This window comes from Vidua macroura, chromosome 3 (assembly GCF_024509145.1).
Source record: "Vidua macroura isolate BioBank_ID:100142 chromosome 3, ASM2450914v1, whole genome shotgun sequence".
NCBI lineage: Eukaryota > Metazoa > Chordata > Aves > Passeriformes > Viduidae > Vidua > Vidua macroura.
This window is the reverse complement of record NC_071573.1, coordinates 75,549,924-75,573,624: the sequence shown is the minus strand read 5'-3', so window position 1 is coordinate 75,573,624 and position 23,701 is coordinate 75,549,924. Positions and strand designations below refer to the sequence as shown.

Below are 23,701 nucleotides of genomic sequence, written 5' to 3'. Positions count from 1 at the left end.
ATATGTTTTGGGAGAGGTACTTGCTACGCTTTCAGTGCAGATGGGCAGCACTAAGATCTGCAGAAATCCCTAAGTGTGATCACATCTGTGTTTTCATGTAGCACGTTTTAGCTACCAGGTTGTTCAATAGTCTGAGGGGGATGATGGGGGAGCCAGTGGGTGCTGCGCCACACTGCAGGCAGGAATGCCAGATTCTTAGTGCAAGGGAGAAGAAGAAAGAGTGATGGGCTGCATGCCAAAGAGATGGAGAGAGTGGAATGAGCAGCATATTGGTTGGTTTTATGCTTTGAATTAGAGAGTTTTGGTTTAAGAAATAGTCCTGTAAGACTAAATTAATGCATATTACTTATGGGTTTGGATTTGTGAGTTGATATTTTAATTGAGTAATACTCAGGCTGTAATACAAACTTACCCTGTATTGAACAAGAGAGAATCCATTTGAAAAGGGGGCCTTTACTGAGAAGTGAGGTTTACACTACTAAGTAAAAGTTGCATTCATGTTGCATTTTCTTTTTCTTGTAGCTAGCAGACACCCAATACAGCTATCTGCTTTCACAAAGTTTGTGGGAATGTTAAATCTTTGAGACCTTTTCCCATGTATTGGACTTAGATGGAAATGGTTACTGGAAGTGATCAAGAGGAGCTGAGCAAAGCAGCTCATTTTTTTCAGGAAACCATGTAAAAAGGAACAATAGTCTTTGGTTCAAGGAGCTTTTTGTTCTCTCTGAGTCTACAAAAAATGCTGCCAAGCTTGGTGTCTTAGTAAAGATATGGCGTTTCTTTCATTTAAACTAATTTAAATATACTCATTATTTCTTATTCATAGAAACCTGATCCATATCCTGAAGAATCAGGTCAGGTGCCAGGCTTTTAGGAGTAACAGCTTCTGATGGGAAGCTATTACTGATGTTTCTTTCTACTCTTACCCTAGAAAACTGAACCACATGCCCTGCATTCCTATTTCCTTACTGTCCTCTGCTCTTCATATCTCTATTATTATGTGGTCTACAGTATTCACTGTTTTCTTTTTTCAAGTGATTTTTTTATTATTTTGCAATAGATTATTCACTTTCCTAGCCCCAAATAATCCATTCATTCCTCAATTATTTCAATAGCAAAAAAAAAAATCACCAATTATTGCCAGGTAGACATTTTCTGAGCTTTTAAAAAGCATCAGGTTTCTTTCTTATTGCTATAAAAATCTTCTGAAGTTTTAGCTAAAATTATGTCACTTTATGTTTTCTCCGTGTCATCAATTTTCTTAATCTAGGAACAGAAAATATATTGGAATATACCTACAAACATGAAGTGATAAATAGTAAAAAGTTGACAGTTGGTAGTAGTACTTTAATAGAATCATCTTCGATAACAACTCCTCTGGTACCTGTTATATGTGCTCATGAATAGCCACTGAACTAACACAAAACATCTGCTGCTTTGGCTGAATTTAAATGCCCCAATCTGATAACCTTGCCGAGAAATTTAGCAGTCGTCTAGAATGGAAATTCACGTACCAGTCGTGATCCATCAAAGAGAATGAGACTCCACACACACAGAAATACATGTTAGCAGATCCAAAGGTTTTGTATTGAGCATTATTTTCTATTGCTATGTTTTACATTGTGGTTAATGGTTCAGAGTTAGGGAGTATTGTAATTATTCAGGTAAATATGCAGGCACTACCTACAATGTAGCCGTGAAAAAATAGGCAGAAAAATGTGTTTATTTAAATTGGATTCACTGATGCATGCATGCACAGATTTTATAGAGTAATAAAACTCTACATGTAAAACCTGTTCCTATTCCAGATTCTTAAAATTTTCTAGAATTCTTCACCTAAAGAAAACAGTAAGAAATATTCCTTTTACAGTATCGCAGGCATTTACAGTGTATTTTGGGGGAATATTCTATATGATATATGTTGCAATTAATTTTCCAAGAAAAAAAGCACTCATATATTTTTAAATTTCTATGACTTTTCCTGCAATGTCTTTTTTCTGATTGTGTCAGTTGTATGACTGAAGCTTCTTACCCCTTTTATCAATGAAAGTGACTGATACAGGTTTTATTTTTGGAAATTATTGACTGGACTTACTGAATTCAAGGATATTTTAAAGATACTTCTTCTTCTTCTTCTTGTCTAATTAATAGCTGTATGACCTGCAAATAAAATCTAAAGTAATCTCATGAGTTTCTTGATCAGTGGATCACTCTTAATTAAAAAAAAAAAAATGACCCAGACCCAATCTATAATTGCTAAAAAGTTACAAAAGATAGGGAGTGTTCTGAAGAGGCTATATTGAAAGATCTTATAAACTTCCTTGAATATTTTATCTCTAAAATTCACAGATTTGTGAGCAAACAAAACAGTGCAACTGAAGAAAGTGACAGATTTTCGTAGAAGAACTTAAGGAAAATAGGAATGAAGTGGAGTTTGTTTCACTTTTGGTTGGGGATTTTTTGGGTTTTTGTCCCTTCAACTGTGCAATTAAAAAGAGTTGGCAGCAAATGAAAGAGTTTGACTCCCAACCTTGGGACATGACAAAATGCAAGAATAATGCAAGCTTATCAATGACTCCACGTCCTGATGGGTGTTGGTGACTAGTGGTGTCTGTACTGGGGCCAGTGCTGTTAAATGTCTCCATCAGTGACACAGACAATGGAACTGAGAACCTCCTCAACAAGTCTGCAGTTGACACCAAGCTGTGTGGTACTGCTGACATGCCTGAAGGATGGGATGCCACCCAGAGGGATCTGGACAAACTTGAGGAGTGAGCCCATGGGAATATCATACGGTTCAATTGTGCCAAGTGACCTGGGTCCAGTTTACATGCAATGGAGATGAACCTAAAATTTGCAGGATGTTTCCACACTGGTCTGTGCAGTATTAAAATGCATTAAACTAACAAAAGGTAAACCTCACCAGGGAATAATAAAAACTCCAGTAAGACCCTGATGTTTCTTAAATACTTTGTTAGACAGACTGGAACATCTGAAAAAAAAAAAAAAGGCACAAAAAGTGACTTTATGAATAAAGTTGTCATATATGTAAGGAGGAACAAAAAGTACAAAACTGAGGAACTGAGGTCAGTACTATTTTCATTTATCTCTTTCTTTTGACATTTTTGTTAGTGAGCTAGGAAATCAATAAAGACTAATTTCATTGGCAAGGATTAGAGAGTACATAGGAAGGAACACTATACACTCAGGATGTGTATAGTTGCTTTCAAGGGCATTTTGAATAAAATGTATTTGTTATAAAGTAAATTGAATGGTTCTTTTCATCTAATTGGCTCATATATCAAACATTAATTCTTTGGAAGACCCACTACACAAAACTAAGTTTGCAGTATTGAATATGCTTAAAGTATTTTGTTTATTTCAGTTATTTTTACACCCTCATAATGAATTCTTGTCTGGTAACCAAAGCCCTTTCATAGAAATAATAAATCATGTAACTCAGAGTATCAATATAATAAAGGAAGTGTCCTTTTTAACACCCTCTTAATCAATAATGTTCAAAAATTAAATCTATTCCATGTGCATAATCTGTGATGTAGTTTCTCTGAAAGAAAAATGCAGGTGTTTATGCCTTCTGTAGGAGATTAACTAATCAGTATCTGGAACTGTTGGGACTGTTGGTTCTGGAGTTAACAATGTGGTTGCGCACTGGATACCCAGCAACAGAAAACAGGCTTTGGCAGGAGTAAAAAGAGATTCTTCAAAGCTGAGGGGGATTGGTGTGCTTTCCAGCAAAGCTTCTGGGCCAGCTGACCCTGAGCTATGCAAGGCTGATAGGAGGAAATGGGGAGTGATGGAAGTAGGAACCTCCATGTGGTAGGGGCTGGAGACAACTGTTTGCCAACCCAACCTGTCACCTAGAGAAATGTTCTGCTTGCCTGAGATCTGGATCCAGGGCTGTGTTGCCAAAGCTTGTCCAGACCTGTGGCTGTTCTTCTGTGTGGGTACTAGTGATACTGCTGGTGGCAACCTGGAGAGTATCAAAACTGACTGCAGAGCTCTGGAGGATATAGTCAGTGATGTGGGGGCCCAGCTCTTGTTCTCAATATTGCAAGGAAAGGGAGGGCTGCAAGGATACTGCATGTCAGAGTTTGATTATAGAGCTGCTGGTGGCAACTGAGATTGGGTTTCTATGACCAAGGGACCCTGCTTGAAGATCAAAACCTACTTGGAAGAGATTGGAATCCACCTCCATAAGCAGGCCAATGGTGCCTTTGCCAGCAGAATGTCTGACCTGATACTAGGGCTTTCAAATACCCATGTCAACAAGCACAAGAGTTACCACCAGCCCTGTGAGAGAGTGATGGTCAGGGTTAACAGCAAAAAGCTTGGGGTGATGTGAATGAAAGGGAGCACAAAATTATCCAAAAAAGGCTAAAGCGGGGTCCTTTCTAATTCAAACATTTGTGTGTGAACAAGGAAGTGCCTTAGGAAAAGTGGCATCATGGAAGAAAACCAACAACCCAGACTCTTTCTGAGAAATCAGCATGCTGGCATGTCTCTATGATGGTCTGTACACTGGTGTGGAGAATAAATATGAGGAAAATTAGAGATTTATATGCAGTTGCAGGGATTTTATCTTGTTGGGATCAATGAGATGTGGGATGGTTGCATGACTGCAGAAGAATAGATGGCCCTGCTTAAGCTGGGCGGGTGGACCAGATGACCTCCAGAAACCCATTTCAACCTCAGACATTCTGTGATCCTGTAAATTCAGCTATAGTTAATACATGTTACATTAAACTCACTATTTCTGATCATATATTCCTAATAATGGGTTACAAACACTGGCAATAAAGGGCATCGTAACTTGTGTTTTCCAGTGAAGTAATGCTGTCTTAGCTTATAGAAGAAATGCCTTCTAATGGTTTCCTTTGGAGGAAATAAGCAGAGGAAAAGGTCCAGTGTCATGCATACCGAAAGTTTGATGCAATGCATCCCAAGGTGTGTTTGTTCTTTACTTACCATCTTAGCTAAGCATTGCTGAGAGGAGAATTATGTTCTTCACATCCACTTTGAAAAGACTCCTGTAGAAGCAATAAGTCTGCTTCTTACTTCTGGTCAGATTTATTTCAGAAAAAATTAAGTGCTCAGTTTAGTTCCAATGCATATTTTCCATAAAATCAAGATTATTTAATCATTGCTATAAGTCAGTGTAGCTTGCAGTCATGAATAAAAGCATGAGTACTTAATTCATTGTTGACTTCCTTGTTGCTGCCCAGCTGACATAGAAGACAATAAGAGCACCAAGATGTTTTTAGTGATGATTTACATATTTCTCATATGGCCTCACCCTAGCTATAGAATAAATCTGTAAAGGCAAAACATTTGAAGACAAAAGATCTAATTCTATACTTTAAGGTCTGCTGTGATTATTGTTGTAATTGTGAAGGGGCAGACAAGGGAAGAATTCTGAAACATCCTTACTGTGCTTAACAAATTCAAAAGGAAATTTTAGGAAAAAGGACTTACTATCACTTACCAGTGCAATACACCCCCCGTGACTTTATCACACTTTTGGAGTTGCATAACTTTTCTATTCTTCCCATTCAAAATATTGAATAGAGTATGTATGCTGCCAGGTAGTTGTATTATGTGCTTCTAAAGAACGCTGGAAAAGATAATGTAGAGAAATCTGTATTCCCTTCACAGTATCAGCACCCTGCTGAGCAAGTACCTCCTCTTATTCTGGAATAGCTGCATTCCATTAAGTGTTTCTGAGGGAATTTTCTAATGTAATTTCAACAGAAATCTAACAAACAAATGTCTTGGATAATATTTTTTCTGCTTTAGAAAGTTTTAAAACCTAATAATTGTCCTTTAGAGAAGGTATTATATTTTTATACCTGATTAACGCTATTATACAATGTAAACATACTACTCTTGTTTAGTTTTGTTTAGTTTGTTAAACTGAATTGAATTGAGCTTGTAATTGCCTCAACATCCCACACTAAATCACTACTTTACTCTAGGAGATGTTTATATAAAGATGAGAAATGATGATTCCTTTAGAGAAGCTACATACTAAAGACACCTATATACCCATATACTACATATAATACTAAAGACACCCATATACCAAACGCCTCATTGTGACTTCATTGGAGCTACACACACATTAGAATTAAGAATGTGTTTGCAGTGAGCTTGAGTCTCAAACAGAAGAACGTCAGGAAAACGAGATACAATCAAAATATGTAGAGTTATAGGCATGTATTTCCCTGAGAACTGTGTAGATATACAAAACTTCAAATCATTAAATTTAATATAAGCAAAAAAATTTAGAGGTAATGTTGTTTTAGTCTTTGTTGTCTCTAAATCTTTTTTCTCTTTGGTTTGTGTTGTTATCTTTTTGATCCTTCCTAGTCTGTGTTATGTATTCACTTATACATAACACTGAGACCTTCAGTGATTACGTGGTCAGTCAAATAGCTCTAAACACTGGGATTCTGTTGGTAGACTGTCACTTTACAATAACTGAAACAACAGGTAGGTTCAACAAACAAATTTCATATGTTAAACATTTATTGTGCTACATGATTTAATTATAGTGATGCCTTTGCACCTAGATTTTCTGTCATCAGAATGTCTTTTTTTTTTTTTTTAATTCATGGAACAGACCGAGCTAAGAGTTAATCTGGCATTTAATTATACACTGAATTATTATAATGACAAGACTTAAACCCTGTTGTATGGAGTCCAAACAAATTTAGTTAATGCACATCATAATTCTAAACCTGGAACTTGGACTGAGCAGAGCTTGTAGCTCTTATCACTTAATCTTTGTAAAACTTCATTGGTTACTTATAATAGTGTGTTTAGCATGGTGTCAAGCTTCATTAGTTGATGTCTGCCTGTTGAGATATGCATCTTTGTTACCAATAGTTCTTTAGCTAGGAAAAAAAACCAGATACCTTTTTGCAAATTTTAGAATTTATCAATCTGAATGGCATTGCAACGGAAAAGTAGATGGCACAATTTTTATGAGCAGCCATGCTCATAAAACAATTGTTCAAAATATTGAACAATTTTTTGGGGGGAAATTCCATCATCATACTGCAATGTTCTCATGAGACTGATGATGTTGAATCTGCTATTTTTGATGCCCTAAAATCTGCTGCCACCAGAATTTCTTTTCTTAATGTCAAGGTCTGCTTTGGCAGTGAACAGGGGTCATGTTGTGGAGCTGAAGAAAACACAGTATCAGTGCCAAAAGACATGAAACAATTGGTGCATAAGGTCAACTGATGTTCTTGCCAAATGCTTCATGGCATTAGACCCTTCTAAATCTTTCTTCAAAAATCTTCCATCAAAAGATTGGAATACATTAATCTTGTCCTTTAGTACTCCACAGAAAGGATGAATAGTCCAGTATTAAATTTGAAAGTAATTTTCTAATGAAAAAGAATCTAAAGTTTTTTTAGATTGGCATTTGCATCTTTGAATAAAGCAATATTCTTTTATGCTTTCTAACACAAGCTGGTAGCTTTTCCATGAGTTTGTTTTAATTTTCCTATGAAAAATTGAGAACTATTGTTTTTGTTGTTAGAAATGTCTAGATATGGAGAATTAATAGTGTAAGAGAAATCAAACTAAAGAATACTTCCTTTCATACAGTTTTATCTAGCACTTGGTAAAAATGGCAAACAGTAATTCCTATTTACATCCCCAAGATACATTATTTTTGTAATTGGTGATATATGGCTACTTTCCTTGCAAAGCTCTCTCTAAATTGATTTTATCGTATTTCTGTTTCTTTTGCATGCAATTCTTCTAAGACAATACTTGGCTAAATTCTTCAACCCTCGTGTGCCTAGTATGGGTCTTAATCAAATCTGTAACACCGTATTAATTTATTTTTAGGTTAATATTTCTTATCAGTTTCAATGGTAAATTTAGTAGGACCGAAGGTGGAAAATTGGTGATATGTAATTTTATACTTTTTAATATACACTAGAAATTGTTAGAGAATTGTCTTCATATCAACATCCTCTAAAACTTTTTTAAGGTCAAATCTATACAGAAGGTCATCTCAGGGCACTAGTTTGGCTCTCTGAATTAAAACACTGTGCAAAAACACAGAGTTGAGTATAAAGGGGAAAAAAGTATTGGCAATATTTTCAGTTGCTTTGGTTGCCATTTTATACTGGCAGAATTTACTCAATGGCTTTGCTTTCCTTAGTTGTGGGTGCAGAACTGAGCCAGAATCAAGCACTCATCTGGAAGCTGGCAATGGATTTGGTTGGCTGGCCCATTTCTTTTGATAGGAAGGGTGTTTTTCCTTAGCATAAGATATAGTTGACCTTGAGTTGTCTGGAATGTTGTTAATGCTGAAGAAATGGCTGACAAACAGCAATTATGGTGAAACATGTGGTTGTTGCTATTCTTATGCTCTCATCAGGTATTGTTACACAGCTGAGGTCAGACCGTGAGAGGTAACATTGTGGATGAAACAGTGAAAAAGAAATAGTGTTATTTTCAAACTCTTTATTCATGACTACAGATATTTTCTATATGATTTGCCCTTTCTGTCACGGTGACCTCTACAGATATGGTGATGAAAAATATTAACAAAAAGATAACTACTAATAGCTGGCATAAGAAATTATTCACAAACACTAATCTAAAAGCAGACAAATAATTGCATAAGTTGTTGCTGGCATCACAGAAATATAAAGTCAGAACTGGTTTTCAGACTTACTAGTACAAGTAGTCCCTGATAAAGCATGTAACAGATGCAGGATTTTCTCAAGGTTAAATGTGATTATAGTGAATGCACACACACAAATTGCAGTCAGAGATTGACTCACAAAATAATGAGATCTTTTCAGAAGGTAGTAAACTATTCTGATTATCCTTTCTACCTTTAAGATATGCTTGCGTTTTAAGTCTTTATACACTGTGTTTATTGGGTAACTGCATTTAAGCTGCTATTATGTCATTGAACTTGAAGGTTTCTGCACTTCATTGTATTACCCGCAAAAAAATTTAATAATTTCACATAAAGGATCTATAGTTTTACTTCTGTGTGTCAGCAGTCAGAATTATCTTAATCTTTTTTTATATTTTTTTCTTCTTATTCCTTACACATCTGAAATGGGATAATAAAAATCACAAGAACATATTAATGAAATGGAAACTGCTGTAAGAAAATGAAATAGATATGAATAAGTAACATCCTGTGCCCTGTACTGAACGCAGATTAGTTTAAATTTATTGCTAACTGTCAAAATAAGTGACTTCAAAACTCCAAAATCCTATAGTGAGGTGGATTTAAAAAAAATCATTTATTATCTAATATTATCAAGTGATGGTTTAATTCAAATGGACAATAACGAACTGGTTAGATTGCCATAACCAGAGGGTGTCTGAAGGCTGTGTCTGCCCTAGTGATTTGCCTTGGTGCAATAAAAAATATTCTATGTGAACTGCCCAATGTTATCCATTTGTCTTTTTCTGGTTCAGGTTTCCATGTAGTTTGATGCACAAAAATAGAATTCCTTTTTGAAGAAATGAAATCAGAAGTCACGATCCAAACATATTCCAGTGTAACACTTTTACATTAGACCCCTCCATTTTATGGTGATTTAAGAGAAAGTATCGGGTAAACATAACCAAAAAATTAGGTTATGCCAAGCGATTGTGAAATTCATGAAATGATGGTGCAACTGAGGGCTTAAACTGATCCAGTGTGATACTGCAAAGAGTTAATTTTCAAATTAATATGTTAAACAAAGCAGTTTCTACTGTATTCTGTACTTGGTCCCAGCTCTGCCTCAGAAAGGACTGAATGCTTCCTCCATTCAGAGTAACACCATATTGTGCTATCCAGAAGTTTTTCACAAGCCTCCACCAAAAGAGTGCTATGCCTTCAAGGCATAACTAGAGCTCACTGGAAAGCTGTTCCTTTAAAAAATGCTCATTGAAAGATGCAGTTTCATTGAAATGGAAATGTACACAGTTTCATGGATTAAAAAGCCAGAAGGGAGTACTGTGATCATCTAGCCTGGCATACTGTACAACAGAGACCTCATGGCTGTCTTAGTTTCTTCCCATTTGAACTAGGTCATGTCTCTCTAAAGATAAAAAACCTCTCTACCTTTCTTTTTAAAAAGCATACTTCAAGGATGGGAGTGTCTGTCACAATTTTCAATGAGGTACTCATCATTGGTAATTAAGATGTTAACTCTAAGTTTGTCTGTCTTCAGTTTGTAGCCCCTGGGTCTTGTTATGCTTTTGTCTGTGAGATGGAAATGAATTTTGTCTTCCTGTGTATATATTTATAGACTGTAATATAGTTATCCATTATACTAAGAAGGTGAAATTTCTTGATTCTCTCACTTTAGGTCATGTTTTTGAGTACTTTGATGGTTATATTGTGAAAACTTGGCTACTTACTGATGTTATTTTTGATTTGTGGATGCAGAAATTGGATGTGTTACTTGAATACTTAAGTAGCTGATGCTAAGTAGTGTCTCCATTCCTGTTTGAGATTCCACTGTTTATACATCCATGTTCATGTTCTTTTTTGACTGAGATTAAGAAAAGTTTGGAGCTATCCAGATGGTCTAAACCTGCAGGGAGTTCTTTGCTTGACAGCTTGTATTGTAAGCTTTTAGGTGTTTGTAGTTTACAGCTCTGTTGTCACCTCTAGTGACACTAAATCATACGTTGTTGCATTCTTCCTTGATGCTAAGACTTTTTTTAGGCTACTAATTCTGGGTGAAGCTTTCTTTTAAAAAATCAGAGACCTACTGCATTTTTTTGTTTACTTAAATGCAGCCTAGATCTCTGCTTTTGGTTTACTTAAAGCAAATCATAGTTTGCAGTTTGCGATGGACTTACCCAAACAACTGCCTTCAGAAAAAGTAGAAAAAATTAAAAAGAAGGAGAAAGACTGGACTGACGATGTCAATGATAGTTGTGTTACCATATCCATTTTGTGAGTGTTCCCATGCTAGAATGTTCAGCTCAGATGTGGGAGATCTTAGTGCACTTTCTTCCTTTGTGTCAGGAAAGACAAATTTACTTTTCCTACTCTCCATGAGAATACTTTTACTACCTAGGCCGAAAGTGATTTTTTCTGTCTGCCAGAATGAATGTGTAAGTATTTCATGTAAAGCTGAGTAGAGGCATGAGTTCATCAGTGTACTTCAGAGTATCTTATTTCTTAACTAGAGCAAAGAATCACTTTGTCCTCTCAATGGCACCTCTTGACCACCAAGACAATGATGATGCAAGTTTTTTCCCATTTTGATAATTACCATTTAAAAAAAGATAATTCCTTATTTCTTGAAAAAAATAATCTCCCATTTATGCTCTTCCTTCCAGAGTAGTGAATGTTTAAGCATTTTTTCAAAAGCTAGACCTTAAAGAATTTCTAGAATATCATTAAATTACTTTTAACCTTATTTTGCAGTACAAATATGCCATCTCTGGGATCTTCATTGTGGCTTATGCCAATATTATAGACAGGCATTGAAATGAAGTTAAAAAATGGATGGCATCAAGGATAAAGTTATTATGTATCATATGGTAAAATGTTTCTAAAACATTTTCTTTCTAAAAGACAGAATCATGTGATAATTACAAATAGTTCAGTCTTTGCATAGGAACAATATTTCCCAAGGAAGAGTGTGACAGGTATGGATATAGGATCAGTAGTATTACAGGCCCATTTTCATTTATTTGAAACTTGCCTAAGTTTAAAAATCTGATGCAAAAATTTTCATGCTAATGTCTACCTCAGATAGTTTGTTATGATCATTGGAGCAAAAATGTCCCAGTTATTTAATAAAAAGAAACTAAAAAGAAGGGGGGGGGGAAGGAAGAAAATTGCTATTTTTAATTTAAATACTTTGTGACTCTTGTACTTTGACATGGGACTAGCTGCTACATCAGAAGTATGACTTGGTTTACTGGGTGCAGAAGGCTCTACCCAAAGCTTCCACACTTGGTTCTTCCTTCCCTGTTCCCTTCCTTCAAGATTTATTATCTTTTGAAAAACTGGGGTTTGTGTGCTCAGTGTATTAAGTGGAACTTAATTTCTAATTCTCTATCACAATCACTAAGCATGCTCTATACTTTCATAGTTTATAAGTGTAAGAGATGGCAGCTGAATATATTTCTCCCCTTTGCATCTCCTATATCTAACAAGAGCTTGTGCATCCACCCCAGACATGCAGTTGTCTCATCAGTTCGTACCTGGGCCATTCCTACTGAACTAGTTCTGACTCAGAATAAATTTCCTTCTTAGAGCAGTTCTGAGTCAGAATAGCAATGAGGCATCAGCTCTGTGATTTGCAATGCAATTCTTTTCAGCTGGGCCACTGTGAGCCCTGGCCTGGCTGCTGGTGCTTGGATTGGCTTGAGGTTGAAAACAACGCGTCTGCTGAGTCTTAAAAGATTGAGAGAGAAACTGAATGGAAACTGGAGGATAAAGTAGAAAGTAATTGTGAAAAAATACTTTTTGGAAGGTAGCTTTAAGCTGAGAAGCTGAAACGGAGAGGTGAGAAGTGTAAAGAGTTTTGTTTGCCTGTGTGTCCACTGTCTTCATCAAATCTCCCTTCTGCTTTGCATATACAGTTCCACATTTCCTATGTAGCCCCTCTAGTTCTTACTCCAAATACTTCTCCCAAATTTCAGTCTCATTCATAACCATGTCCAGTCTCACCTTTTGCTAACATCTTAGCAAATTTTCCTCCCTACTCTCCACGTGGCAGAGGCTTTCTGATATAGTACAGGTATTAAAATAAAATAAGTGTTTATCTCACTTCTCCTTGTGGCTTCTTTTTTTCCAGTTTTTACCCAGCTGCTCTTAGGCTTCTCCTCATTCTTTGCCTCTTTGTCAGAATGCTCTTTCCAGACTCCTTTTCATGTCCATCCCCTACTTTTTCCATGACCAGACATTCTTTAACTCTGCTCCCTGACAGTTAAGTGAATTCCAGTGCTTACTCCCTCACTGCAATCTGTGCAATTGAGATTAAATATGTAGCTATTAAATACAGGTCTCAGTTACAACTGTATTTCACTTTTGTTGGCCTGTCATTTGACGTGTAACCTTCTGCCTTCTCTGTTGCTCAGTTTTGCTCTGAAGTCTGAATGACTGCATTTTCATGATGCTCAATGTCTGAGTCTTCATAATCTTAATTATTTTATTTCTATAATCTTCTAGAGAAATGAGGGAGGAGAGAAAGTGGTTTTATCTATATAAAATAATCCAGGATATACAAATTGAAAAAAAAACCCAAAACCTTATAACCTAATTTTTCAGAGTACTTAACATTATATGCTGTAAATTAACTTCTGTATGTTGAAAGCAAAACTCCTCTGGGTTGCATTTATAACTATGTTATCAGCATTTTTGCAAAAGATATTTAAGGAATAAGTTGGAATGGGATATGTGTGGGCACAATTAATGATGCCTCAGAAAGGCTACGTTTAAGTGCCTTATCAATGTTAAGGTATGCAGCAGGGGAATACAATCCAAGTTTTCCAGGGAAGCTATCACTTGTTTTGATCATGATACCTTCTTTTCAATTGTGCAGTTGTTTATTACACAGTTTCCAGGTGCTGCAGCAAATGAAATAAAAATTGTACTTACAATCATGGTTTTCTATCAGAGCAGATTTCTCCTGAGCATCAATTGAACCTGGAGTTTCCTGGGAAAGAATAGTGGATATTCATGAAGTTCCATAGTGTTGTTAGTCAAAGGTACAGGGAGGCAGAATTACTTCTGGATTGGTGGCTATAAGTCTATTTTGAATCTATGATGTGTAATCCCGATAGCATTGTATTAATTTATCAAGGTAACTGTGATAGCTGAAGTTGAAATGTTCATCTGTGATAAATATCTACTTCTCTGTTCTTAACATAAACTTTGGAAAAGTATTAAATGGTAAGAGGACTTTAAAAAATAAGTATAGTGTTACACAGTGCAAATGGATGTAGTTTGGATGTGATTGTTTTAAAAAATCAGCTGCTATAGTTGCTGATAAGCAGGGCTTAGACAATAAACATTAATTATCAGAGTTTCTTTGGCTGACTAGGGCACCAACAGCATGCTTTGACATAAAAGGTGTATTTACTGGCTATCAAACTCTTATAAATGGAAATGTGTTTAACTGACATTTGAGACTCTGTAAACCTGAGCTACTTCTTTCAACATATAAGGTAGGATTTAATAATCAAAATAGAAGTGTCTAGTGCTATTTGAAATGCCCTACCACATTTAAGCTAGCCTCCAGCTGTCACTCCAGAAGGACTCATTTCCTCTAGTCTCATGCCTGCTAGCCCCAGGTCTCAGATACCCTAGGTGTCTGAAATGTCTATGTTTGAGCCACTGAGTTGAAGTTCTCTATTTCAGATGTACATTTTTGATTTAAGTTGTACAGATCTTGGTCTGGGAATCAGAGCTTAGAGATCTCCTGAATTAGGGAGATATTTTTCTTAGGGATTTTTTATTTTCATAGCCCTTGGTAGAATTTTGTTTCCCCATGAATAATTTGATAATGTTTGAATGAAATTTAGCATCCTTGGTTCTATGGATGCGTTTGAAGGATTATCTTCTTCTGTTTGTTTTGAATCTTCTGATAGCTATTTTCCCTTATTTTTTCCCTACTGCTTCTATGGGGAGGGAGAGTAAAAAATGCTTTTCTTTCACGTACTTAATGCCAGTTTTAATGTAAGGTCTTTAGTATGTCCCTATTTCTTTTCTAGGCTAAAGAATTCTGGTCATTCTTTATACAGAAATTGTGTCAACTTTGATTCATTTTTTTTTCCTTTTCTGTACCGCATCCAATTATATTTCATTATTTTTGTGGTAAGAAGGACCACCAGATTTATACACCCTATTTAGATTGAGCTGTGCTTTTTATGTTTTCTATGGCAATAATAGTAATCATAATAATTTTTCTCTTTGCTTCTTTTTATAAACTACTCTTAAGTATATTCCTGATATTTCCAGAAAGTGATCTAACTCCAAAGGTCTTGCTATTTAAGAGAATATACTTCAGAGTCTATCACTGTGTATGTAAAATGAGAATTATTTTTTATTTGGTCTGTGAATTTATATCTGTCTGTATTGAATTTGTGTCTGCTTCTTAGTTGCCATCGTCAGACAATATAGCAATATTTGAAAAAAACATTACCATCAAAGTGAGTAAACTCTATAATCTTCCAGCTTTCATATAATTTATGAATATGTTGAGCAGCACAGGTTGCAATACAGGTTCCAGGAAGATACTACAATTTTTATAGTGAAAACTAACAAACTACACAGCTCTCCAATGGACCCAGAGCTGGCCAAAGCTCAGCTATCCAGACAAGTGTCATGGTTTGACACTGGCCAAAAGCAAGGCACCCATGTAAGCTGCTCTCTCACCCTCCCCTGCTACAACTGGGCAGAGGAGAGAAAATTTAATGACAGGTGCATGAGGACTGGAAGAAAACACTTCCAGGGCAAAATAGACTCACCTTAGAGATAATAAATAAAATTATTACTAACAAAATCAGAGGAGGATAATGAGAAGTAAAAGAAGCCCTTGAAAATGCCTTCCCCCCCCCCAACTCCTCCCTCCTTCCCACTGATAGTGTAAGAACACAGGGAGTGGGGGTTTTGGTCAGTTTATCACCTGTGGTTTCTTGTGCTGATCAGGGAGACGGGTCCTTCCCCTGCTGCACCATGGGGTCCCTCCTACAGGAGACAGTTCTCCGTGAACTTCTCCTGCACGGCTCCAATCTCACAAGCAACAGCCCTCCCAAAACTGCTGCAACAGAAGTACATCCCATGAACATCAGTACCCCTCAAACTCCTGTGGTGTGGGTCACTCTTCCATGGGCTGCAGTCTTTCAAGGACAGGTTGCTCCAGCCTGGGAGCAGGGCCTGCCTCTCTCTCCATGGGTCTCTCACTGGATCACAGCCTCGTCCAGGCATCCACTCACTCTGGCATGGGCACCTCCCCTGTGGGCTGCAGGTGGATCTCTGCATCCCCCATGGATCCCCATGGGCTGCAGGTGGATCTCTGCATCCCCCATGGATCCCCATGGGCTGCAGGTGGATCTCTGCATCCCCCATGGCTGCAGGACACAGCTGCTTCGCCATGGTCACACCATGGCCTGCAGGGGAATCTCAGCTCCAGTGCCTGGACCCCCTCCTGCACTTCCTCCTCCACTGACTATGGTGCCTGCATGTTGTTCTCCTCTCACAAATTCTCATTCCTACTCAGGCTGGACTTAAAACTGGGGCCCAAACTTTGTTTTGATTTCTTCTTAATGTGTTATCACAGAGGCATGACCACCATCTCCAATTGGCCCAGCCTTGGCCAGCAGCACGTCCGTCTTCAGAGCCATCAGGGATTGGCTCTGCCAGACATGGTGGAAGCTTTCCAGCAGCTTCTCACAGAAGCCACCTCTGTGGCCTCCCCACTACCAAGAACCAGGCTGTGTAAAACCAGCACAACTTGTGTTTGGCAACTTCCCAAATACACGAACATATTTAAGAAAGGGCAGAAAATACCAAACAGAAAGAGGAGGAGGAAGAAAAACCAGTGAAACAGTGAGAGAAACAATAGAGGCTACATCAAGGAAGAGGAGGAAGAGATGATCCAGGGGCTGGAGCATATATACATACATATATAATTATATAAATATTTTGTCTGACTAAATCTGTATCACTATGGATGATCAAACATGATCAAACAGTATTGCAAACATGGCTGCAGATGATCCATCAAGAATTTTTCCCTGGTTGTCATGCAGTAGAATCCTCTTGAATTTAAATATTTTTGGTAATGTAGCAAATGATACTGTAAGCATTAGATAAGTGCTCAGATCTCCTTTTTGTCTTCTTGCTCTTTTCCCTCACACCCACTTTAACATGTAAGAGTCTGTGAAAAATTAAAAATATTTTAGACTGTAAATATTTTATTATTAATCTAACAGAGGTATAATTGCTAAATTTCTCACAGTAACTTTGAAATATATATGCACCAATCAGAGACCACGGGGGGAACATGATAAAAAAAATCACTCAGAAAGACTCTCCTCATTACATTATAATATCTTTAAAGTATGTCACATGTTAGATCTAAATGTCTTGACAGGTAGCCATTTTAAGGACTTTTATGAATATAATCAATGTAATTCTCAATAGTTATATTTCTAATAACCAATTTGCTGACTTCATGTTCTTGTCAGGATAATTTATATATATATACACCATATGTTCTGTGAAATTTTTCTTTGCCCAGGTGAGCATTTAATCTTCCTTTCTCCCTAAAGGAATTATCCACATCCTTGAAATCAGAGGATCCTCCACTTATTTTTCCCGTCTGTCAGACCTTCCAGCCATAAGACCGCAAGTCATAATGATCATCTTTTCAGCAGAGGGCAGCATATGGCATTCTCAGAGTACATCAATTCCACTGTTTAATTGGCTGCAGAAATCACTGTTGAGCTAAAGCTGATTCTGAAGCCCTTCCAACTCTTCTTGACTCTTAGGCAAGATTCAGATTTTGGTATTCTTTGTGATTGTATGGAGTATTTCTCAGGGGAATGATCTGTAGTAATGAATCCATTGAAGAAAATGAAAGTTGTTTTTCCTTTTTCTTTATGGTTACAAGAAAGGAATATTCATCTGGTTGAAATTTTTTTAGTAATGATAGTAAAGATTACATTGTTCCAATAAATTGAATAGATGCTAAATATTTGCATATCAGATAATTTTCATCATTGGTAATCTTAAACCCTTGTCTTCATAATAATGGTAAATCTGTTATGGGGAGAAATGCTTGGCAAACCATTTGATATTGGCAATCAGACTGCCTAACACTCTGAGCTACTAGTTCTGTTATACAATAATTTCAAAAAAAGAAACATTTTATTTCTTTAACAAAAATTTTCCCCCATCCTTTTTGTGTAGAAAGAAGAATGAGTTTTCATCATGTTTTGTTATTCACATTTTGATTTTTTAATTATATCACATTTTATTATTTTTCTTTCCTTTTTTTTAACTAACAACAAATGCTTTCTGACTTACATATGTTCAAAAGTTCTCAAAATGGCAGTTCATTCTTTTTGCATGCTGCAAAGGCCTCTTGATAAATTATGAAGTTTAACACAGTTTTTACAATATCCCACAGTCTCTGTTTTCTCTGAGCTACAAAATCATAGAGTATTTGGATTGTAAAGAACCTGTTATGGTCATCCTGTCCAACCCATCTGCGATGAGCAGGTACGTCTTCAACTGGATTAGATTGCTTGAAGCCACGACCAACCTGGCCTTCAGTGTTTCTGTGGATGGGGCATATACACAAAACTGTGTGGAATGACTGATTCCTGTAACCTTGATGGTTGAATAAAATAAGAGAAATAGATGTTTTAAGAATTGCTCCGCATTTTTTGTTCAGTGACTCTGGGAGAATATATTGTTGTATGAGTCATCCTGAATTTCTGTTTTGCTGTTGCTTTAAGTATCTGTTGTTTTTCACAGAAGGGCAGAAAATTTGTAGGTGGACTATCTTTTGATAAAATTTCCTGCCAGCAAGTGTCTTGGCAGTGACAATGAAATGCCTAAAACTCAAATGTAGAAATTTTTTGTTGCTCCATGTACCATAATAACATAAGCATTAACATTAAAGAGGTATTTTTGAATCACTTTAAGGGGGAAAAAAAAAACAAACCTAGTAATTTGCAGGTTTTAACTAGTTAATAGTGCTGGGATTATTAAGTTTTACTATAAAGAAGACTGAAAACCTGTTGACTTTGCAGAAAGGAAAACATATTCTACACACAGGCTGACATTTAAGCATGGTTGACATTAAAGACAATACCTTGAAAGAGGCTTGGATTAGCTCACACTCTTTGGAGGGCCAGGTAGAGGTTTGTTGGTCTAGCAGCAAAAGGGTTTTATTCAAAGTGCTTAAGTTGTTCATCTTTGGCTGGGTGTTAAGACTGCTGGGCTTCATGAAAACATATTTTTTTGATATGATGGTTAACTGTCTTGGGAAGTTTCATTCTAGGCCCTTAGAAACTTTTGAAGCATTTGACTCAGTCACTTAAGCATTTTCCCACTGTTAATATAATGTGCTTGTACAGTTCCACTATGCCTCCTCTTTATTCTGTTTTATTTTTCATATTTATTTACAAACCTTCAAATGTATTTTCTATATATTAAATGTGTAACAATAGTTTGTCTGGCCCCACCTTTTTCAATTTAGTTTCTTCTCATTTCTTGAAGTAGCATAGTGGAGGATCTGTTCTTTCTTCTCTTTGATATCCTCAGATATCTGTATCCTTTTCAAAGGAATTTTTCCAACCTTATTACTGACTAGCAAAGAAACACACAGAAGTGAGTGTGACAGCCTATGTAATTTAGAACACTTAATTTATCTATTATATCATCCATTGAGTGATAGCATAATTTGGGCAATTTTAAATGTGGCATAACCACCAAGTGAGTGGTTAAACCTCTACAGTGTAGCATGTCTGACATACGGTTTAGCAGCTGAAATTTACTCCCTAAAAATCCCTAAAAGATCCCTCAAAGAACTTCAGCTTGGAATGCTTCCTGAGTACAAACACTGCTTGTGGTGCTTCAGTAAAGAAATATTGGAGACTCCAACTATTGTTTCAGAATGTTTGAAATCGTTATGGCTCTGCATACACTGGGAAAATGTACTTCTAAACAAAGGGTTTAGATGTAGCCATTCCTCATTTTTCCTGACCCTGAGGTTAATATGTATTCTGAAAGTCCTTTAAAACAAGCTGAGGAGGTTATTGAACTTATGCTAGGGAAAATAATGTCTCAAGACTTTTCCTGAGTTTTCTTTCTATTTTGTCTGAGCAGAGGATAAGTTCTCAGTATTGGGTATAAGCTTTCCATTTTCTGTACTGGTTATATCACCATCATAGTTAAATAGTTTTCTGCTATCATTTAAGAGTTGCTTAAGGCTATTTCACACTATTTTAACTGTTGAAAATTACTTAAGCGGGGGCTTTGCATCACTTTTGTTTCTGGGAGTGCCCACTCTTGGCAATTAAATAGAACCTTGAAGTAGGATAGCTCTACAAACCTTAAAGGATTTTGAATTCCTGCTTGCATAGCTATGTCACATTTGCTTTAATCCAGAACAGCCACTTCATCTTCAACCTCTCAGCCCTGCTGCTCAAGGGAAACATACAAAATACCTTCAAAAGATAATTCTGGAACTAAAATTCATAACTCTGCTGGGCACTAAAAACCATGGACTCAACAGAGACATTGGTTTTATGGCACATTATATTTTTTGCCACCCTAGGATAACCTTTCTGTGCTGCACAGACAATAAATTACTTGTGACTCTTTTCCTCTCCATCTCCCTGTCCCATAGGAGCAAACAAATGTATTGTCTTTCCCTTTGTAATATTTCTCTGCCTCATATTTATGAGCTCTATTATCTTTTAGTAAATTCAATTGGTTTGATTAAATTAAAAACCAAAGCACTTGTTCTTAACTTTCATTTCAATTGAAAGATTGGTATTTCTACCTTAGGCTGAAGGAAAGTTTTGAATACCTGAAAGCTCATCATTTTCCCCTCAAATATTAAATTTAGTCTACTAGAAGACAGCAACACTTATTACAAACTGTCCATACTGTTAGAATACATGGCTAGAGTAGTACCACTTAATGCACATTAACATGATGATTACATACAAATAATTTCTCCTATTTGTTTCCAAGAGTTCTATTGTATTTCAGTCTTGTAATAAACAGTTTCACCTGTCTAAACTCCTAGGTAGAGATGCTTTTGTATTTTTAATATTTTCCATTTATTATTCTTGTGTTATTGTGCATGTGGTTTATAAAACATTTTGAGACTGAGTTGGCTGAGAAGTGAAAAGTGTTTGTCCTGTTTCTTATTTTCCAACAAAAATGGAAGCATGTAAAGGAACAAAATGCACTTGATCACCAATGTCCCTGTTTCCAAGATTAAACACTCTACAGAATTTGTTAATTTCTTGGTGCCCAGTGACATGCTCTGAAAAGGTAGTAAACTTCAAGCTGTATCATCAGTAACTCAACTCTACTCAGTTTCTAATACAGTCAGTAGTGCTTGATAAAGCTGGAAAATGTGGAAATGCTGGCAGTTTTTAAGATAATCCTTTAAATAGTGGTTGCTAGTACCAATAAATTTTAAATCAAAAAACAAATCGCTCAAAAAATGCAATAAAATGATGTGTGCAGTATTACATACTCTTCACATCAGAGATTTCTCAGTGAAAAGAAAGCCCCAAAATAAATAGCATATGCTGTCTCTGCAGGTCTCAGACATCACAGGAGATTCTTCTGAATACACCCTCATGGTTTAGTACTTATTCTTAGATGGGAGAAACAATGCCATAAATTCGAATCTTGCGCCTGTCTCTGGTTTTATAAAACTTCAGTAAAACAAATGAAAGAACACAAAGAAGGGACAGTATTTGGGCTCATGGCATTATGACATAGCATCTGAGTAGACAACACAAATAGCCTGCAGCATAGATCAACTTTATCTGTGGTCTTGTCATGATGCATAAACTGGAGTAAAACTGGGCTTGGTCAGCATAAGATACAAAGCCTGTAAGAAAACTGTTCATAATTCACAAAGTTGTACATGTGGTTCAGCTGTTTTGCAGTGTTTTTTCAAGACCTATAGAATGTCTTATTAAAATTAAAGGGGATTTTTTTTTTCTCAATTGAGGATGATAGGAGAAGAAACCCAAATCTTTTAATTAACACCCTCCCCTTACTGTTTTTTCTCTCCTTTTTTGCCCTTATTTTTTCTTTTTTTTTCTTTTTTTTTCTTATTTTTTGTTGATTTTATCAACATTTTTTTCAAATACCTCTAGTGGTATTCACTGGTTTTCACTATTAAATATGACTGAACTATATTTAGCTTCAATCACCTTAAGAAATTTAGATTTACATCGGGTTATTTTTCTTTATGTGACTAAACACCTGTACTGTCTTTTTTTGGTATGGATGGGCCTAACTAGCGTAATTACAATTCAGAGACATAGGTGTGTGTTTTGTAATAACATTAGGAAGCTACTAAATTGTTGTAGGGTTTACTATGTCATATTTAAAATTTAAACTTAAATCTCTGTTATAACAAATCCAGAACACTCTCAAGACTAGTAATTTTTCAACATGATGCTCATCTGCTACTGACCCTGTAGAAAAGATTCAGTGTTATTTCAAAATGCTCTTTGTTGTGACAAGCACTTAATGATAGAAACACTACTGCCATAGCATTGGTCCTAGCTGGTCTACTGAGTAAAGACCTGTTACAAATCCAGTCTCAGTCCTCTCTCTACCCTTTTATTTAATACAGAAAATGTGTATCATTTTTATTATATTGTCTCATATTCCTGACCTAGACCCAAAATAACAGTGGAGTTGGACTTTTAAATTATTTTTATTTTTTATAATTAGATTCTGTTAATAGAACACAAATTGTGTGTTTAAATTATATTTTCTGTTTAATTTATATTTATATTTGCTCTTAAATATATCATGGTATTAAATATAAATCTATTCTGCTCTTGCATATGTGCAGTTAGAAAATTCTAAGGTTTTCATTCATTTTGTGAAATTTCAGTTGCATAATACTGCAGCATTTGTCACACCAAAAGAAAGAATTTAAGTCCATCCTTGCCCTCCCTCCAGTAGAATTTAATAAAATTATGAATCTTCTTTATTGATAGGTTAGTGAAATAAAATTGTGTTCCAGTGTATATGAGTTTAATCTTTGCTGGTGAAACCAGAGCATTTTCTTAAAAATCCATTGCTGTAGGAACAGAGGATTAAGGCAGGTTGAAGCACTGACCTGTACAGGATCTCTCACCCTGTACAACATTAATAATGGATGTCACTATTTACTAGCCCTCAAGAGCCCACTTTAGAATATATCATATTTACTGTGAAACTTGAATAAAGGCAGATGCTGAAGAAACTGTGTTGTATACAATCAGCCATGAGTGAGTTTATTGCTATAAATCCTGAATTAATCCTAACTACTCGGATTTCTACTGTCCTTCTTCCTAGCCTTTAAAAATACCTCTTACCTCTATTTAGAGTTAAGACAAGTAGTCTCAATTTGGCATTTTGTAATGCTGGATTTAACGATTTTTTTAATGTGATGTGTTCCATGTATGATTAATTAATACTGGGAGTTCTCTTAACAGGGTGATTTGAGTGGAAATGCCATCCTTTGGCACTTGCTAATTTCCTCATGGAATAGGGTTGGCATTTGTTACTTCCAAAGAAGACAATGTTGCTTTTTGAAGAAACAAACTCACACTCTTCCAAGACCAAAGCTTTAACTATCCCTGTGGCCCAGCAGGTGGAATTAAGACGCATAGTTCCCTTGTGTTTTCCAGTTTCAGTGGAATGATGAGATTGGGAACTAAGGATTTGGTTCCAGGCTGTAGAGAACAGCTAGTCTGGTTATGGAATCAGGTTATGGAATCTCCTGGTTGGTTCTTTACAGCCTGGTTGAGTTTTACTTATCATTTGTTCTTTCTCCTCCTTTCTTCTTTCCCCAGGTCTCTTTACCTCAATCATCTTGATTGCACATTTCCTGCATTTGTTCAGCTCTTCCCTTCTCTTATCTATCCCTTCCCAAGTCATCTAATGCTGGACTTTTCCAGACTCACTATC

The 23,701-nt window shown here is 36.2% G+C and overlaps 1 protein-coding gene across 10 annotated transcripts in view; it reads left to right on the top strand.

The window, feature by feature from the left end:
• Positions 1–23,701, top strand: part of LOC128805774 (uncharacterized) — a 196,092-nt gene that overhangs the window by 12,900 nt on the left and 159,491 nt on the right. Inside the window, exon 1 of one of the 10 annotated variants that reach the window (XM_053974680.1) lies at positions 12,441–12,529. The exons of 8 other annotated variants lie outside the window; for them this stretch is intronic. The gene's annotated coding sequence lies outside the window, so the exon portion shown is untranslated. Of the gene's footprint in view, positions 1–12,440; positions 12,530–18,173; positions 18,254–23,701 lie in introns of those variants that run through there. One more of the 10 variants, XM_053974678.1, reaches the window with a different exon arrangement.